This window comes from Desmodus rotundus, chromosome X (genome assembly GCF_022682495.2).
Source record: "Desmodus rotundus isolate HL8 chromosome X, HLdesRot8A.1, whole genome shotgun sequence".
NCBI classification, from domain to species: domain Eukaryota; kingdom Metazoa; phylum Chordata; class Mammalia; order Chiroptera; family Phyllostomidae; genus Desmodus; species Desmodus rotundus.
The window spans coordinates 9,782,370-9,802,030 of NC_071400.1; the positions used below are offsets into that span (position 1 = coordinate 9,782,370).

General features: G+C 38.9%; 1 protein-coding gene and 1 pseudogene across 23 annotated transcripts in view; one reads left to right on the forward strand and one right to left on the reverse strand.

Moving 5' to 3' along the window:
- The window catches only part of ZCCHC13 (zinc finger CCHC-type containing 13), a 171,285-nt gene that overhangs the window by 20,298 nt on the left and 131,326 nt on the right, over positions 1-19,661 (forward strand). Inside the window, exon 1 of one of the 23 annotated variants that reach the window (XR_011650777.1) lies at positions 7,318-7,332. The exons of the other annotated variants lie outside the window; for them this stretch is intronic. The gene's annotated coding sequence lies outside the window, so the exon portion shown is untranslated. Of the gene's footprint in view, positions 1-7,317; positions 7,333-19,661 lie in introns of those variants that run through there. 23 annotated transcript variants of the gene reach the window in all.
- On the reverse strand, positions 7,339-10,715 carry LOC112300097 (ubiquitin-conjugating enzyme E2 C-like; annotated as a pseudogene).

Below are 19,661 nucleotides of genomic sequence, written 5' to 3' on the forward strand. Positions count from 1 at the left end.
GCACTTCAGGGTGGGTGAGGTACAGCTTGCAGAATCCTGGATCAGAAGAGTCCAGTGGGGTGGAGGTGGGTCGCTGCCAGGGAAGCCTTTTCTCATATGGCTTCACCCTCTTCAATGCAGCTCCAAAGGTCCTTCTGGAGAGAAAAAACAAGCATACCCTCTTCCCCAAGTTAATAGTGCAACTGGGCCTTCCCATTTCCTTCCCCTAATGGGTCTTTGTATGAGACCAAGGGGTGTGGGACTGCAGGCCTGTTTTGCCCAAGGTGTTTGTCTATGGGTGACTTTAAATTATCATCACAATTTAAAAAATTGTATGTATTTATTGCCAGCATGGTTAAAATCCTGGGGCATATTTCCTGACTCCCCCTTTTTTGTTTGTTTAATAATGTCTTAAAGGTGTGGTGAGCTCTTTCAACAATTGCTTGGCCCGTAGGGTTATAGGGGATACTTGTTTATGCCGAATTCCACATTTCTTTAAGAAAGCCTGGGTGGCTTGTGCAATGTATACTGGGCCAATATCAGTCTTGATTTCTTGTGGACGGCCTAAGTGGCTGAATGCCTCTAGCCAACCAGCTCTAATATGCTTTGCTGACTCCCTGGTGAGGGGAGTGGCATGTAGAGCACCTGAGTAAGTGTCTGCTTGGAAAGACAGGCCCCCTGCTGTTTCTGCAAGCTGCAATGAGTTTGAGCAGCGAGTTAATTACCCTATTGTTCTCTGGACCTAGTAGTTCCTAAGTATAAAATTTGGAGTGTTTCAAAGTCTCAGATGCTTATTATTACTCTTATTTCCTTTCTACTTCCACTTCCTATGCTACACATGAATATGGTATCTATCTTTTTCCTTTGTTCCTTCTTACTCTCCTCCTTCACAATCCTATACTTTCCTTTCCTTCACTTTCTTAATTCCTTCCTTAAAGACTATCTGTGACTTACTTGAACTTTTTATAACATACATAATCCACATAACATTCCAAAATAAGCATGACAAGTCTTAAAACTTAAGGATGATTATATTACCAAATGTTTGAACATCTGTTTGCCAAATTATTCGAGGTTGCAACCCTCTAGGGTTAATCCCAAGAGTAGGGGGTGCTTTTGCAAGCGCTTGACAATCTGGACATTCTCTGATAATCTGTTTTGTTTGGGACCGTGGAATATTAAATTCTTTATGTAGGGTCTGACTATTTTGGTAAAAAAATTGATGAGACATCACCGCAGATTGAAAAGTATCTGCTAGGCTGACAAGGGCATCAGCCCGAGAATTACCCTCTGCCATAGTTCCAGGCAAGCCTGAATGAGATCGGATATGGGTAGCAAATAAGGGGTGCTTCCTTTTATCTAAAAGACTTTGCAGGGTTAGAAATAGACTTAGTAACTGAAGCCCAATGGACCCTTTTAATAGAGCCTGATTTATATGAAGGAGTGTGTATACAGTATAACCAGAGTCACAAACTAAGTTAAGAGGCTCTTTGGGCAAATGCTGGAGGGCAAGAATAGCCCCTGAAATTTCTGCCTGTTGGGTGGAAGAGTGCCCTCCAGAAAGAAAATGTTTCCACTCGTTCCCTTCTTTCCAGGTGATAGCAGCTTTCCTGTTTTTCCTGAACCATCAATAAAGATGGTTTTAGCTTTGGGAATAGGAGTGGCGCTGAATTTTTTCTCCCATGTGGATGTTAAGAGTGGGGAGGTTTTGAAGAAGTTTATTAGAAGGTAAATGAATATTAAGATCCCCCACAAAATCAGTGACTGCACACTGAAATTCTAAAGATTGACTAGAAAGTTGTAGAAGTGGAACATGTGTAACAGCTGGGTCATGGCCAAAAAGCTGAATTACTCTATCACGGCCTTTGATAATAAGCTGAGATAGCGCAGTAATATAGGTGATAATAGTGTGCTGGGGTTGATGGGATAAAAATAACCATTCAATCATTTCTAGGCCAGTAGGCGTCCCCAGTGTGGGGAAGCAAAAAAGTCTGACAGGTAGTTGTCTGTTTACCCTAGTGAGCTGCCTGGAAGAAAGGTACTGGTTAACTAAATCAAATTCCTGTCTAGCCTGATTACTTAGGGATCTAGGAGAATTTAGGTCTGGATCCCCTTTAAGGATGTTGAACAAGTTGGTTAATTTCCCAGTGGTGATCCCTAAACTGGGACATATCCAGGTGATGGTGCCTAAGAGCTGTTGTAAACTGTTAAGTGTTAAAGGGTCTGGTATCTGGATCTGAACTATTTGAGGCCTAACTGTACGGTGCAATAAGACATATCCCAAATACACCAAGGCTGATAATGCTGTACCTTTTCCGGGGCTACGACTGGTCCCACTGAGGAGACACTGTCCTCAAAGATAGAGGTAAACTTGCTTTAGCTCTTCTTGAGAGGCTGCAGCAATTAGGATGTCATCCATGTAATGATAAATTATACTTTGAGGAAACTGAGTCCGTACTGGCTAAACAGCCTGATGAACAAAATGCTGGCGGATGGTAGGGCTATTGAACATGACCTGCGGCAAGACTTTGCACTGAAACCTCTCTAATGGTTGACAATTGTTAAGTATTGGGCCTGGGTTCAGAGTTTGCAAGGAAAGTGGGAAAGATGAGGATGGCGGTGCTTTGCTTAAATATGTTTTAGAAAAGAGTGGTTACGTGCCAAGGGCCTTTTGTGACTTAATTAACTAACCATTCCCTCCGGGAGAATAGCCAGTTCTTCCCCAAGGAAATGATCAGTGTTTACAGGTACTGAGTTAAAAAATGGTGTGCAGTCTTCCGCAGAGAAAGGCTAGTTCTCCCCGGGAGACAGTACACCTATATTTCATTTTTACAGTAAAAGGTCACGGCTCCGGCATAAACAAGGAGGATTCTTAATATTTCTTTAATATGTCACACCCCCCATTCCACTTGTAACATGCTTTGGATTGACAAATTGAGGAACACATTCCTAACCTTCAGAACCAGTTTTTTCTCCACTGGCAAATACACTTATTTATTTATTTATTTATTTTAAACAATTTAAATTCTTTGAGTAGAATCCTTATGATGTAACAACATTAGAGATCTCATTCTGTTTACCAGAGGTTTAGGAAAATATTTTGAGATTGAGCCATTCAAAAACAAAATTCAAGCAAACTGGTATTTTCAAATTAAATCCTCTAAAGGAGGGAGTGAGACACTAGCCTTAGAATCTTATCTCACACCACCTGGTGTTATTTCAACTTCTGCCCAACTTGTTCCTAAATAACTAAGTCTAAAGATCCCTTACTAGGGAGACATTCAGTAGCCTTAAAATGCTGCTGAATTAGCTTAAAACATTGCTCTTGTTCCTTAGAGAGCCCGTTCCCCATGGTTGAGGAGTTTTAGAAACTTTTAAAGAAATTCCTTAACAATTAAAAGAACCTTTTCTGAAATTCTTCCCACCACAAACGTGGCGATTATAAAACCAGTTTTAGTTTTGCTTTTTACTCCACCTGCTCTTTTAAATACTACTTCTTGTAGTGAGGAGAGTGTAGTGGGTTGAAACGTGCTGTTGGTGAAAGACCGTCAGGGAGAGGGGCACCGGACTTTCCCAGTACCCTGACCCCGCTTATGGGTCTTGGGTCCTCCCCAAGTGTTTAGAACCGTGAGGATGGGGCTCGAAGCGCTAGGTGACCAGCCTTTATATCAGGCTTCCCCGGATGAGCCAGAAGTTAGATTGGGTGATGTTGGAGGTCCCTGTAAGGCCCCTGCACGTCTTGGGAATTGATCCCAGACACCCTCGCAAGGTTCCGACTCACGTGGGAACACCCGATTTCTCAGGCTGAGGGGAGGAAGTGCCTTCTGTCTTCGGAGCTTGGCGAATGTCAAAAGTTCTCATACAAAACCTGTTTGAATAACACTAAGTTCTTCTGGAAAGCAATCTTTGGAGTCTGGTCGAAACCAAAACACTCATTCCCTATCTGCTTTTCCTTATACAGGCAGATGGAGCAAAAAGGCAAAGTTGAAAGGGCCGCAAGAGGCGGCTTGAAAGAAAGAATTTGCTGACATGCTTTTAAAATATGCCTGTAACTAGTTGCTGTTTTTAAAGCTGATTAAAGGGAAAGTCTTTGCTCTTTCTCCCAAGCCTAGACCTAGTTGGGGGTTGTGCCATGGGGGATGGGCTTGTGAGTGTTTTCACAGTGTGCCTCTCCTTGCGTGAACTTTTGCTTGCGGCTGGCAGGGAAACCTAGTGTTCTGTCCTGGTCCATGTCGAGCTTATCCTCTCACGGGTGTCTTCTAGTGGCAAGCGCCCTTGTGGCTTTTAACTGCTCGACCCGTGCCCGCGAGATTGTGGCAGATGCTTGGGAGAGAGAGCAAGGCTCCTGTTTACTAAAGAAGGTACAGTTGCAAAGCAGTCGCGAGAGAGGGTGACCTGGGAAGGAAACCCTTTTCCTCTGAAATCCAACATACCCTACAACATAACTAAAAAGCACTTGGTGTTGTCGGCCCTTACCTGGGCTGATGCACACACTCCAACCAAGTTGGTGTGTTGACCAGAACTGCAGCTCGTAGCCCTGGGTCCCTGTTCCTGGGCGCCAGATGAGGCAGATCCCGGCCCTCAGCATCCTGTGTTGTGGTTGCAATATACAAATACACATGGACTACAGAAATCCTGTGGAGAAAAAGGGGCTGCTTGGCTGCTCTCCAAGTTAGAGAGAGGGCCCCTCATCCCGGCCTGGACAAGCTTTTATTGCTTTTCTGGGCACATTACATCGAGTGTGATCCTCATTTACCATGCACAGGTTCACCACAGGTGATTACCTTTTAAGAAGGACAAAGGACAGGACACTGCTAATTACTTCAAAGAGAAGGATGTTACAGCTCAAGGGGGAAACTACTCACACTCCATACTTGGGTGGTTTAGTACAGATTTTAGGAAGATGTAGATACTCAGTAAACATTTGCTGCCTCAATTCAGGGTGAGGGAGTTTTAGCAAGAGCAAGTCTCATAGCAGGCTAGGTACAATGCAGGCCTGATTTCCCACTGGAGAACCTGTCCATGGATGTGGGTCCTGCCCGCCAACCTCGCTCCCCACTGGCTTTTCCAAGTGGGGGCTGAGCCACATTTCCCACGCTTGGAACGGTTCCCCACTCATTGATGTTTACTGTGGTCATATCCTCTTGTTGTATTGATCTCTTTATCATTATGTAGTATCCTTCTTTGTCTTAGTATAGCCTTGGGTTTAAAGTCTTATTTTGTCAGATATAAGTACTGTTGCCATATCTTTTTTCCCCCCTTTACATTTGCATGAAATATCTGTTTTTTCCATCTCTTTTCTTTTAGTCTGTGTAGATCTTTCATTCTGAGGTGAGTCTCTTGAAGACAGCATATATGGGTCTTGTTTTCTTATCCATTCAGCTACCCTATGTCTTTTTTTAAAAGATTTTATTTCTTTATTCTTAGAGAGAGGGGAGGGAGGGAGAAAGAGAGGAACAGAAACATCGACTTGTTGCCTCATACACACCCCCAGCTAGGGACCTGGCCCACAACCCAGGCATGTGCCCTGACTGGTATTGGAACTAGTGACCTTTCTATTCATAGGCCGATGCTCAGTCCACTGACCTACTAGCCAGGGCAACTCTATGTTTTTTGATTGGAGCATTTAAGCCATTGACATTTAAAGTGATTATTGATAGGTAAGTATTTATTGCCATTTTATTTTTTAAATTGTTCCTTCTTTTTTTCCCTCCTTAAAGCAAGCCCTTTAACATTTGTTACAATACTGGTTTGGTGGTAACAAAGTCCTTAAGCTTTTATTGTCTGGGAACCTCTATTTCTCCAATTAAAAAAAAAAGGTTTTATGATATTGATGGGGGGAAAATGGAGACAACTGCAATTGAACAACAATAAGATAATTTAAAAAAATTATTTATTTATTTTTAGAGAGAGGAGAAGGCAGGAACAAAGAGAGAGAGAGAAACATTAGTGTGTGGTTGCTTCTCGTGTGCCCCCTACAGGGACCTGGCCTGCAACCCAGGCCTGTGGCCTGACTGCGAATCTAATGAGCAACCCTTTGGTTCACAGGCTAGCACTCAATCCACTGATCCACACCAGCCAGGGCTCTCCTTTAATTTTAAATGATAGCCTTGCTGGGCAAAGTAGCCTTTGTTGTAGGTCCTTGTTTTTCATAACCTTGAATATTTCATGTCACTGCCTTCTGGCCTGAAATGTTTCTATTTAAAAGTGAGATGACAGTCTTATTAGAGCCCCCTTCTGGTAACAAACTGCTTTTCTCTGGAGGCTTTTAAGATTCTCTTTGTCTTTAAATTTTACCATTTTAATCTCGTGTGGGCCTCTTTGGGTCCATCTTGTTTGGGACTCTGTGTTTCCTGGACTTGTGTGTCTTTTTCCTGCACCAGGTTGAAAAATTTTGCTCATGTTTTCAAATAGTTCTTGATCCTTTGCCCTCTCTTCTCCTTCTGGTATCCCTATGATGCAGGTGTTGTTTCAGTTCATAATTTCCCAAGGGTCCCTTAAACTATCCTCATTTTTTAAAATTCTTTTTTGTTTTTGCTGCTCTTTTTGGGTGTTTTTTCCTACCTTGTCTTCCAAATCACTAGTATGATCCTCTGCGTGATGTAACTTCCTGTTTATTCCTTCCAAGATATTTTTTGTTTCAAATATTGCATTCTTTATTCCTAAGTGGTCCTTTTTTATGGTTTCTATGTTTTTTTTATGCTGTTGAGCATCCTTATAATCATTACTTTGAACTCTATCTGATAAATTGCTTACCTCCATTTCATTTAGCTCTTCTGGAGAATTCTCTTGTTTTTTCACTTGGGAACCTGTTTCTTCATCTCCCAATTTTGGCTGCCTCTTTGTCCTTGTTTCTATGTATTAGGTAGATCTGAAAAGGCTCTGGTTCAGGCCTGTGTCAGATGCTGCCTTTGAGTTGCATTGAGCAGCTTGTTTGGAACTATCAGCAGTTCACAGCTTGTGGCACTCTCTGCTGGGCCTGGATGCTGTGGTGGTCAGGATCAAGCTGGGCACCAAAGCAGGCTTCTACCAGCACTGGGCCCCAGGGGTGTGTCTGGGTAAAGTCTCAAAGCATTCAGAGATCTGCCTCTGGCTGTACTCCTCAGCAGGGCTTAAGCTCCACAGGGTGGGGCAAGAGGGATTCCTGCGGGTAGGGCAGTTGCTTCCCCCCAGGCTGATACAGCGTGGAGAGAGGAGTGCTTTGCTAGACAAAGATGGCTTCTTTAGCACGGGGAATGACTCAGCACAGGCATCCACGGGGCTGACCCTTTAGGTCTCTCCCCAGAGCCACAAACCCCAGATTCTCCTCATGTGGCTCTATTCTGCTCTGCCCTCCCTCTGCTGGAGCCCAGGGTAAGTGGTCACAAACAGAATTTTGTGCATTGGCCTTCTAAAAGGGTGTTTGTGTCTCTAGCTGTCTCTCCTTGTTGGAAAGAAACCCTGCTGCTTTTCACAGCCAGATACTATGTGGGTGCCTTTTTCAATTCTGGTGCTCTAGGCTGGGGACCTGGCTTGCGGTTTAGACCCCCAACTTCCCAGGGCAAAACCTCTGGCTGCTGAAATATCCCTCTGGAACTTCAGCTGCCACCCATGGGAGCCCAGCTAGCCCACTTGTGCCTCCACAGTTCCTTTCACTCTCAATATGGTGGTGTGGTTTCTTCTGTAAGTCCTTGGTTATAAGGCTTCTCTACAGATAGTCTTCCGTTGGTTATTCGGGATGATTTGTCTGTAATTTAGTTGTAATTCCAGTTTGGTCCTGGGAGGACACCACCATCTTATATCTCTGACTCTATCATTACATATAACCCTTTTTAGTGTTTGCTTTAGGAGGTAACACAATACATATTTAAGTTTTCATTGTCTGTGTTTTACTCTATAATTCTGAATGTACAAACATTAACATTTTTAAAGGTTCCTTAATTGTCTCTCTTTTATCCTGTAATTGTCATATATTGTATTTACATACATTGAAAACTCTCAGAAAATGTTTGTCTTTTGTTTTCAGTCCTCAAACAATTTTACAGAACTCAAGAGATATAAATCATGTATTGTAATATCCAATTAAATTTTGTTATTTTTATTTTTCATCCCTGGTGATTTGGGTTTCCTTCTGATATATCCCATGTACATGAAAAACTTGTTTTGCTCTTTTCCTCTTTTAGAGAAGATCTTATGGGCTACATACACTTAGTTTTCCATCTTGTGAGAATATCTTTTTGCTTCCATTCCTGCAGCTAATTTTTCTGGATAGATTATATTGGGTTGACAGTTTCTTTCAGCCATGTAAACACGTGTGCCACTTTCTTCTGGCTTTCATTTTTTTGGGGGGGAACCAGTTATTATAATTATTGTTCCTTTATATGGTAATGTTTTATTTTTCTCTTACTGCTTGTATGATATTTTTATGTCTTTCGTTTTTGGTAATTTTATTATGATGTATCTGGCTGTGGGTTTCTTTGTGTTTACTGTTTTAAAAAATTTTTATTATGATTATTTTTAAAGATTTTATTTATTTTTTTTAGAGAAAAGTGAAGGGAGGGAGAAAGAGAAGGAAGAAACATCACTGTGTGGTTGCCTCTCATGTTCCCCCCACTGGGGACCTGGCCCACAACCCAGGCATGTGCCCTGACCGGGAACCAAACTGGCAACTCTGGCCTTCAGGCCGGCCGGCGTTCAGTCCTCTGAGCCATACCAGCTAGGGTGTGTTTATCCTTTTTGAAGATTTTTTTTTGTTTCCCATTTCTTGAATCTGTAGGTTTATGTCTATTGCCAAACCTAGGAAGTTTTCGGGCATTAATTTTTTCAGATATTTTCAGTCCCACACCCTTTCATTTTATCCTTCCGTTATTTTCTCATAGTTCTCTGAGCCTTTGTACATTTATGTTCAGTATTTTCTTTCTTAGTGTTGGATAGGTTCTATTTATTTCTTTTAAGTTTTTGTTTTGTTTTGTTTTGTTTTGCCATCTCCATTGCACTGTTTCCTGTCCATTTATTTTTATTTTTATTTTTTCACCAATATATATATATTCATTTATTTAATACATTCATCACAGGGGTTCAACCAGAGACTTAATTTAAAAAACAGAAACAAAACAAAAATCACACCACAGCAGAAGATACACAGTCATATACAGAAATCAAGGCAAGGATAGACCATCTAAGGAAACAAAAAAAAGACGGCACAAGGAGAGAGGCTGGACCTCCTGGATCAGGGTTCTTGGCTGCAGACCTGCTTTGCATAGGTTTCTTGCAAGTACTTCTTAGAGGGGGTTGGGCTTTTGCAGAGCTCGGCAGCATGTGTGTTCAAGCGGCAGTCGATGTTGGGTTCTCCTAGCAGACTCTGGATGGAGAGTAGGATGGTCCTGATGCCATACAGGGCAGACCACTTGCCCTTCAGGATATCTAGGCAGAAGTTACCCTGGGTGTCTGCATTGGGGTGGTAACAGGGCACGAGGAATTTCACTATTGGCACGTTGTATGGGTAGCCCCTGGGGAACTCTCCAGAGAGAGCTAATACCTCAGGTCTTCGTTTACTATGCCAGCTGCTCCATGGATGGTTCCTACCCACTTGAAAAGGTTGTCTGATTCAGGGAAGGCAGAAATTCCTTTGTTGCCAGGCATCATGAGCATCATCAGCTCTTGCTAATGCCCCCCTCCCCCCACCCCGCTGGGCTAGGCTCCTTTCTGAGCGGTGGTGATGCTGGCGGCGGCTGGGTCACGGTTCTGGGAGGCCATCCGGGCAGCGCTGGGAGGGACACAGGAACTCGGAGAACACCACTATAACTGCCTGTCCATTTATTTTTATTTTTATATTTTAGTAATTGTATTTTGAACTTTAAAATCTCCACTTGTCCTTTGTATCATATTTGTTGACAGTATTTTCTGTTTCAATATTTGTTGCAACAATATGACTGTGTGTCTAAGAATTTTTATAACAGTTGTTTTAAAGTCTTTATCCCATAATTTCAAGAACTGTGACCTTGGCCTTTTTTATGACTTAATTCATGTTATGCAATCTTGGCAATAATGCTACGGAAGTAATAATGTACCCTTTTCTGTGCACCATATGTACATGATGTCAGTATGTCTTAATACATGAGGTGTTAACCTTGAGTTGTTAGTTGGTTGAAGTATACCAGTGTTTTCCTCTGCAAAGTTACTGCTTTTCCCTTGCAATTATATATTATATGTATCTTGTGGGGTATATGTTGAGATTATACAAACGTCATGTTTCTTATCATACCTTAATTCACTAATTTTACCCATCTGTGATTCTTATCTGCTACAAAAATTATTTTAATGTTTGTGTCATGGTTAGAATTTCAGTTATTCCTTAATGTGTTTATTAATTGGAATTCTGCAAGGAAGAGTTGTTCCTTCTCCCCATTTTATTTAACCAAATATTTATGTCAGTGTGGGCTCGTCGATATTCATTTCATTCTTTTGGTTATAAACTAATGCTGTCATTGTTTTGTTGCTATGGCTTTCAGGTTTGGCTATTGGGCTTTCCTTCAGGCCAATTCCTGTGTTCGTTTGATATGCACTCTCATTTTTCTGAGCATTGCTATACATTCTAGCATCACAATATGTTCTGGGCACATCTTGTTTTTTCTCTGCTACTACTGTGGAATCAATCATTTCTCTAAGGAATCGTGTTTTCTGTCATTGGAGAATGGCTTTTACAAAACAATATTTTGTGTGTTCATTGTTACTGGGGTATCATCGTTTCTAGGCCCTCTCAGTCAACAGAGTTAAGAAGTAAGTGTATGTTTATACTGACATACATGGATATCCCTATTTCTGTGTGTGTCTTCCTATAGATATGTGTTTGTGTGGTTGTGTGTATGTTTCATGTAAAATCATGAATTAATATTGACATGTCCGATTCCATTTAAAAGCACAGGGTTCATTCTCCTCTAGTCTTCCCATTATTCTTAACTGTAATTTCTTTTTTTTTTTTTTTTTTTGAAAGTGAGAAACTTGGCTCTCATCCTCAACATATATACTTTGTTCAATTTTATTTTATTATTTTTAAAAACTTTTCCATGTATTGATTTTATAGAGAGAAGAAGGGAGAGAAAGAGAGAAATGTAGAATTGTTACTCCACTTATTTGTGCATTCATTGGTTGATTCTTCTATGTGCCCTGACTGGGGATCGAACCTGCAACCTCGGCGTATCGGGATGACACTCTAAGCAACTAAGCTACCTGGCCAGGGCTACTTTGCTTAGTGTTAGATTGTTAGAATTTTTGTTTTTGTTTGAAACAAAGGTCAGACTTACTAAAGCATACCCTCTGAGAAGCAGATTTCCTAACTAGAGTGCAGTTCTAGTGTACAGTCCTGTTTATCTTTTGTCTTGCCATATGTAGTGAAAAATACTTTCTAAAGTTGCTTAAGCCAGTTCTTATCTACCCAGTTCAATTTATGTTATCCTTTGTTATACATTAGGTTTATTTGTTTATTTCACATAACCAAAAAAAAAAGAATTCATTTATTCTTTGCATTCCATTTTGGGGTACCTTCACATGATGGTTATGTTTAAAAAATTTTTTTTTGGTTATGTGAAACATTATCATGGTTCCAAGTGTCAGATTTATACAAAAAAGATTTACAAAGAGAAGAGTTATTCCCTTTCTTACCCCTTTTCCCATTCCCTGATTCTTACCATGTCATTCCCAACCACTTCCTGTAAGTAAGCAATCTTAGTATTTTAGTTTCTGCTTTATCCTCCATGTTTTTCTTTTGCACAGATGAAGTGGTACATGTATAATTTTTGTATATCCCTTTTTTTTTCTTACACGAAAGCTTGTATACTATATTATTCTTTTGGAGTTTGATTTTTTTTTCTATTACCTGATATGGAGTGACTTGCAGGATATACACTCCATATCAGGTAATAGAGGTTTTCTTCATTTTTTAAACTTGCTGTATTGTACTTTATTGTTTGGATGGACTATAGTTTATTTAACAATTGTATGTGTATGGGCATTTAGATTCAGTGTTTTCCAACTGCAAACAAGACTACAGTGAATAACTTTGTGGGTATATATATTTGTATTGTTGAAGATATATCTATGGCATAGATTCCTATAGGAGTTATTAATTGCTTTTGCTGTTTTAAGTATTGCCAGTATCTCTCCAAAACAGTTATAAAGTTTTGTGTTTGCACCGGTCAGGTGTGAAAGTACCTGTGTCCTCACAGCTTCACCAGCTGAATATATTTTCCTTATATATAATACATGCATATGTATGTATGTATGTGTATTAGTTTTAAATGAATATAGGATCTTAACCAAACATGCTGATTGTATTTTTTGCACTTAACAATAAACTGTGGTCATAACTATGCCCATATATACATACACAATGCCTAGATACACATATATGTGCATATATTTTCAATCATTCTTACCTTTTCCTTATTTGAACTTAGCATATTTAACCAACTTCTCTTAATGAAACCTTTTTCAATCTCTTCACTGTTAAATACAATGGTGTGACTAACTTTACGGTGTATGCATTTTTGCGTTATTGTTAGAGTCATATCTGAGATTAAATTGATCACTAGAAATAGGCCTGTGCCTTTTTAAAAAAATAATTTTTTCAAATTTCAAAATAATTGTAGGTTCCCATGAAGATGTAAGACATAATACAGAGAGAGCCATGCATTGTTTACTCAGTTTTACCTAAAAGGTAACATCTTGCAAACCTGTAGGAAATATAATGAAGAAATTAACATTGATACAACCCACTAATCTTATTCAGATTTCCAAATTTTCACATTTTTAAAATACTACCAATCTGATTGGTGAGGACTGGCATCCCAGTGTTTCTTTTTTCCACTGTAATCAAGTTTATTATTCCAGTGGCACTAATATAGCCGAGGTGCTCATAGTGACATTGCACAGGTTTTCTGTCTTCTAGCTTCTGCCCAAACAGAAATGTCTACCTGCTTGTTCCTTTTTCCTTTCGGGGGGAAAATCCACTATGGGCCGTTTACCCAAAAAAACCTCTTAATGCATTTAATTTTTTTTTGAACATTTGCATTTCCCTGAGAAATGGAAACAAAAAGTGTTGGATGTATCCTCCCACCCCACCACCAGCCAGATAAGTCCCTACAGCCAGGCCATTTCTGTTGTCTCTGAAATCTTGAAATAAACATCAAAAGAAACAGCATCAGTTATTCACATTGAGCGATGGCACGCAGTGGCCACAGAACCTGCCAAGCCAGCAGCACTGCGTCCTGAAAGTCTCAGGAGATGTGGAGAATGAGGGCTTGTTGTGGTTGACTGTGAGGTGGCTTTGGGGCAGCACCCCGCTGGCTGGCTGGCTGCAGGGAGGGCAACCTAGAATTTGTCCAGGAAGTTGTCCAGGCCCAGGATGCCTTCCTTCAGTCCTTTGCGCTTGTGCCTCTTAAAAAATATTATTAATTATTAAAAGTATCAATATTTACTATTTAGAAGATACAGCTTTTATAGTTATGGGGAAGAGTGGGAAATCCTTATTGATCTGGTCATAAAGTGGATTTTTCCCCTAATCCCGTGTTTTCTACAGGACAGGAAGTTAAATGACAGTGAAGTCGTCACTGCTTAGACTGATACAGACATCAGTAGTACTGTAGGGAAACGGCAATAAGCCATGATGGCATGGGAGCAGATCTAGGAGAATGTATCACCTGACAGGGTAGCTAACAGTATAAAAGAATTTTCAGTATGTGGGCTTTTGAAGGGATCGGCAAAGTGGAAAATAGTTTCATAATAGTACTAAGTTGTTATGTTCACTTTTATTGTGTTTATATCTGCAGTGATGTCAACTCATCAGAAAATAAATCTGCTTCCTCCTGAGTATAAATCAAGATAGTGGCATCAGACTGTACCAGTAGTCATTTCGTTCTTCACTGTGCACCTGCAGGACAAAAAAAAAAAAAAAAAAAAAAAAAGCTGGCTTCTCTTATAACATGTCTTTGAACAGTTGTTACGAATATTATTAGATATGAATCCTTGAATATGTCTTCATGTTGTGTGATGAAAGGGAAAGTATGTATGAAGTACTTCTGCAAACCAGATTAAGACTCTATTCTAACAGGAATGAAGGCTAGTAATATAGAGGAAAACTCCAGTTTGGTGGAAGCATATGTAGTCAGGGCTTACCCTTGTCATACCACATAATAGATTTTTTTTGTGGTAAAATGGTTTCAGTCTTAACTTTTGGTTGGGGTGGAACTCCAGATTTACTTATTCTACAGTCAGTGCCTAGCTTCAGACCTTCCAGCTGATCAAGTTGCAATTTTATACTAGATGGCTTTTTAGCTATTTACTGACAGTAATGGACTTATAGAATACGCTATTTATTTATTTATATGTAGAAGTCTCCTATGTTATCTTCTGGGAATTTCCTAGTTTTGCACTTTACATTTATGTCGGTGGTCTATTTGGAGTTAATTTTTGTGAAGGGTGTAAAGTCTATGTCTAGATTCATTTTATTCCACGTGGATGTCCAGTTGTTCCATCACCATTTGTTGATAATACTGTCTTTTCGTTGCTGTTGTTGTCTTTACTCCTTTGTCAAAAATCGGTTAACTACATTTATGTGGATCTGTTTCTGGGCTTGGGTTCTCTCTTCTGTTCCATTGATCTGTTTGTCTATTCCTTTACTGATAGCTATTGATATGATGGTTTACATTCATTGACTTTCTAATGTTGAACTAGCCTTGCATCCTTATGTAAAACCCTACTTTGTCAGGGTGTATAAGTATTTTCTTTCATTGTTGGATTAACTTCGCTAATTTGTTGAGGATTTGTGTATCTATGTTAGGGAAAGGTATTGGCATGTAGTTTTCTTGGTAATGTCTTTGTTTTAGTATTAGGAATTAGGGTAGTTTTGGCTTTCCAGAATAATGAAGTATTTCCTCTGCTTCTGTCTTCTGGGAGAGATGGAGGAGAATTGGTATATCTTCTTAAATGTTAGGTAGAATTCAACAGCGAGCTCATCTGGGTGTGGTGCTTTCTGTTTTGAAGGTTTTTAATTATTGATTCCATTTTTAAAATAAATATAGGCCTAATGAGATTGTTTATTTTGTGTAAGTTTTGGCAGATTTTTTCTTTCAAAGAATTGTATGATTTCATCTAGTTTGTCATGTTTCTAGGTGAAGTTGCTCATAGTATTCCTTTATTATCTTTTTAATGTCCATGGAGTTGATAATGATGTCCTCTTTCATTTTGGATACTAGTAATTTTTGTCTTCTTTTTATTCAGTTGTCTTTGCTATAGCCTTGTTGATTTTACTGATATTTAGTAAGAATGAGCTTTAGGTTTTGTTGATTTTTTCTCTGTTGATTTGATAATTTAATTGATTTCTGTTGTGTTTTAAATTTATTTTTTCAGCTTACTTTGGATTTAATTTGCTCTTATTTTTCTACTTTTCCTAAGGTGGCAACTTAGATTTTTGATTTTAGATCTTTTTTTTTTCTTTTCTAAATAGGTACATTCAATGATATAAATTTCCCTCTAAGCACTGCTGTCACTGCATCCTGCAACTTTTGATAAGCTGTATTTTCATTTTCATTTAGCTCAAAATATATTTTAAATTCTTTTTAAATTTCTTCTTTGATCCATGTGCTAGTTAGATGTGCCTTATTTAATCTGCAAGTATTTTGGAGTTTTCCAGTTATCTTTGTGTTGTTGATGTCTAGTTTAATTCCATTGTGGTCAGAGAGCATACATACAGACCTTACTTAATAAGACTCTTACGTCTTTCTCTCTTTCCCTGGTTCTCTCTGGTAAAATTTTAACTGGTGTTTCTTTGATTTGTTAATCTCAAGTACTTAACAGTCTCCTCTTAATTGCTTACAATTCAAATTTCTATTCTTTTGAAGAGTACCCTCTGGGTTGAACTTTCCCCAGTGTGTTACAAATTAAGTTATTTCCCTTGGGGATATTTTGTAAGGTCTCTGTTGTTACAGCCTGCCCCTGCCCTTGGCAAAACCTTTCCGTGTTGCTGAGGAACTAAAGGTAGGATAGGTGGCTTCCTTTTTCAGAGCGACACCCCTACTTAGTGAGCATGATTGTTTGGCTAGGATAGTAACCTCTGGTTTTCCTAAATGACTGTTACCCTCAGGGTAAGTCTTCCCTTACGCTGTGTCTCAGAGAAGGTCTCTTTCCACATTATTGTCCCTCCCTTATCTACAAAAAGGGGTTGCTCAGGTTTTGATTGGGATGACCTTGAATCTATAGATGATATTGGAAAGATTTGATATCTTACTCAGTCTTTGATTCATGGACATTGTATTTCTCCATATTTATCTACATTTTCTTTGGTTTATTTCATAATTTTTTTTCCAGCATCTAGTTTCTGCACTTATGTTGTTAGATTTATAAGAACTTTATTTTTTGAAGTGCTATTATAAGTTGTATTTTTATCTGTTTTATTTCAAATACCAATTATTAATAGCTGTATATAGGAATATGATGGACTTTTGTTTACTGACTTTATATTCTGCAGTCTTGCTAAACTCAGTTTTTAGTTCTAAGAGGTTTTTTTTGTAGATTATTTGAGATTTTCTAGATGGAAAATAATGTTTTCGGTAAATAAAGATCTTTTAAATTCCTCTCTTTCCAACATGTATGCCATAGAATTGTCTTACTGTGTTGGTAGTCCTTTTTTTTTTCTAATCATCCTTTTTTTAAAGATTTTTATTTATTTATTTTTACAGAAGGGAAGGGAGGGAGAAAGAGGGAGAGAAACATTAATGTGTGGTTGCCTCTCAAGGGCGCCCCCTACTGGGGACCTGGCCTGCAACCCAGGCATGTGCCCTGAGTGGGAATCTGAATGGCGATACTTTGGTTCCCAGGCCCATGCTCAATCCATTGAGCCACACCAGCCAGAGTGGTAGTCCTTCTAATTCAATGTTGAATAGGGTAGAGAGGGAGGGCATATTTTCCTTCTTTCCAATCTTTATTTTCTATAGGTTTTTCATAGATGCCCTTTATTAGGGCAAGTTTTTCCCATTCTATTTGCAGTTTTCTGAGAATTTTTATCAAGAAAGTATGGTTTTTCAAATGCCCATTTCTAAATGCATTGAGATGATTAGTCCTCTTTAAATTTTTGATACAGAATTTCATTGATTTTTTAAAAATGTTGTACTAACCTTGCATTCCTTGGATGAAACCCACTTGATTGGGATATGTTTTATATATTTTATATTACTATATTTGATTTACGAATACTTTGTGACAACTTTTGTATCTATGTTCATTAGACATATTGATTCATACTTTTCTGGTAATTTGTGAACAGGGATTCATCATTGCAATATGTTCTCTCCTCTTCATTAATGGAATGGATTGTGTAGAATTGATATTATTTCCTGCTTGATTATTTGGTGGAATTCACCATTGAAACCATCCAGGCCTGAAATTTTTATGTTTAGGAAGTTTGTAGCTTTCAGTTCAATTTATTTTCTAGGTTTAGAGCTATTCAGGTTTTCTTCAGCAAGTTTGGGTAGTCTGTGTCTTTCAGACGAGATCAGGCGCATTCAGTGTGGTATGGCCATAGACTCTGTCTTTCAAATAGTTGTTCCATTTTTACGTAATTTATCAAATTCATGAGCATAGAGTTGTTTGTAGTATTCCTTCATTTTCCTCTTAATGTCATTGGCTTCTCTCTCTTCCCCACCCCCCTGCCCCCCGCCTTTTTTCTTTTTGTGGGCAGCTTGACTACAGGTTAGTCAGTTATATCAGTGTTTTTTTAAAAAAAGAACTTTTGGTTTTACTCATTTTTTTGGTATTGTGTTTGTTTTTTATATCTGCTCTAGATCTTTGTTATTTTTTTTGTTTGCTTTAGATTTAATTTGTGCTTTAGTTTCTTTAGCGCAAGCTTTGCTTAATGTTTTTAGGTCTTCGTTTCCTAATATATTTGTTCAATGCTATAAATTCCTGTTGGCCCTGCTTTAGCTGCATCCCACAGATTTTGTTATATATTTTTATTGTCTTTTAGTTCAATCTATTCTTTACATTCCCTTGAAATTTTCTCATTGACCTATGTGTTATTTAGAAGTTTGTTGTTTAGTTTTCAATTATTTGGAAAATTTTGGGTATCTCTCTATTGTTCATTTCTAGTTTAATTTTATGTGCTGAGAATGCCCTTTGGGTTATTATTATGTATTGTTTTTAATTTTTAACTTTTTAAAAGATTTTATTTATTTACTTTTTAGAGAGAAGGGACAGAAAGGAGAAGACAGAGAGAAACATCAATGTGTGAGAGATACATTGATTGGTTGCCTCTCACATGCCCCTAAATGGGGAACCTGGCCCACAACCCAGGCATGTGCCCTGACTGGGAATTGAACTGGTGACCTTTTGATTCGCAGGCTGTACTCAGTCCACGAGACGCATCAGCCAGGGCTATTATTATATATTTAATTCATTGAGATTTGTTTTACAGACCAGAATATGATCTGCCTTGGTGAATGTTATGTATGTGCATTTTTTAAGTATATTTTATTGATTATGCTATTACAGTTGCCCCATATTCCCCCCCTTTTTCCCCCCTCCACCCTGCACCCCCTTCCCACCAGCACTCCCCCCACCTTAGTTCATGTCCATGGGTCATATATATAAGTTCTTTGGCTTCTCCAATTTTATACTGTTCTTAACTCCCCCCTGTATATTTTGTACCTACCAATTATGCTTTAAAAAAAAAAGATTTTATTTATTTTTAGAGAGGGGGAAGGGAGAGATAGAGAGGGAGAGAAACATCAACGTGTGGTAGCGTCTCACACACCCCCAACTGGAGACCTGGTCTGCAACTCAGGCATGTGCCCTGCCTGGGAATTGAACCAGTGACCCTTTGGTTCACAGCCCACGCTCAATCCACAGAGCCACACCAGCCAGGGCCCAATTATGCTTCTTATTCCCTGTATCTTTTCCCCTATTCTTCCCCCTCCCCCTCACCACTGATAACCCTTGATGTGATTTTCATTTCTGTGATTCTGTTCTTGTTCTAGTTGTTTGTTTAGTTTGTTTTTGTTTTTAGGTTCAGTTGTTGATAGTTGTGAGTTAGTTATTTTACTGTTCATAGTTTTGATCTTTTTCTTAGATAAGTCCCTTTAATTTTTCATATAATAAGGGCTTGGTGATGATGAACTCCTTTAACTTGACCTTATCTGGGAAGCACTTTATCTGCCCTTCCATTCTAAAAGATAGCTTTGCTGCTGAATAGAGTCATCTTGGATGTAGGTCCTTGCTTTTCATGACTTCAAATACTTCTTTCCAGCCCCTTCTTGGCTGTAAGGTTTCCTTTGAGAAATCAGTCTTATGGGGACTCCTTTGTAGGTAATTGTCTTCTTTCCTCTTGCTGCTTTTAAAACTCTCTCATCTTTAATCTTGGATAATTGAATTATGATATGCCTTGGTGTGTTGTTCCTTGGGTCCAATTTCTTTGGGACTCTCTGAGCTTCATGGACTTCCTGGAAGTCTATTTCCTTTGCCAGATTGGGGAAATTTTCCTTCATTATTTGTTGAAATAAGTTTTCAGTTTCTTGATCCTCCTCTTCTTCTGACAAAGGGGATTTGGATATTGGAACGTTTAAAGTTGCCCCAGTGGTTCCCAAGCCTCTCCTCATTTTTTTTCAATTCTTGTTTCTTCATTCTGTTTTGGCTGAATGTTTATGTCTTACTTTTGT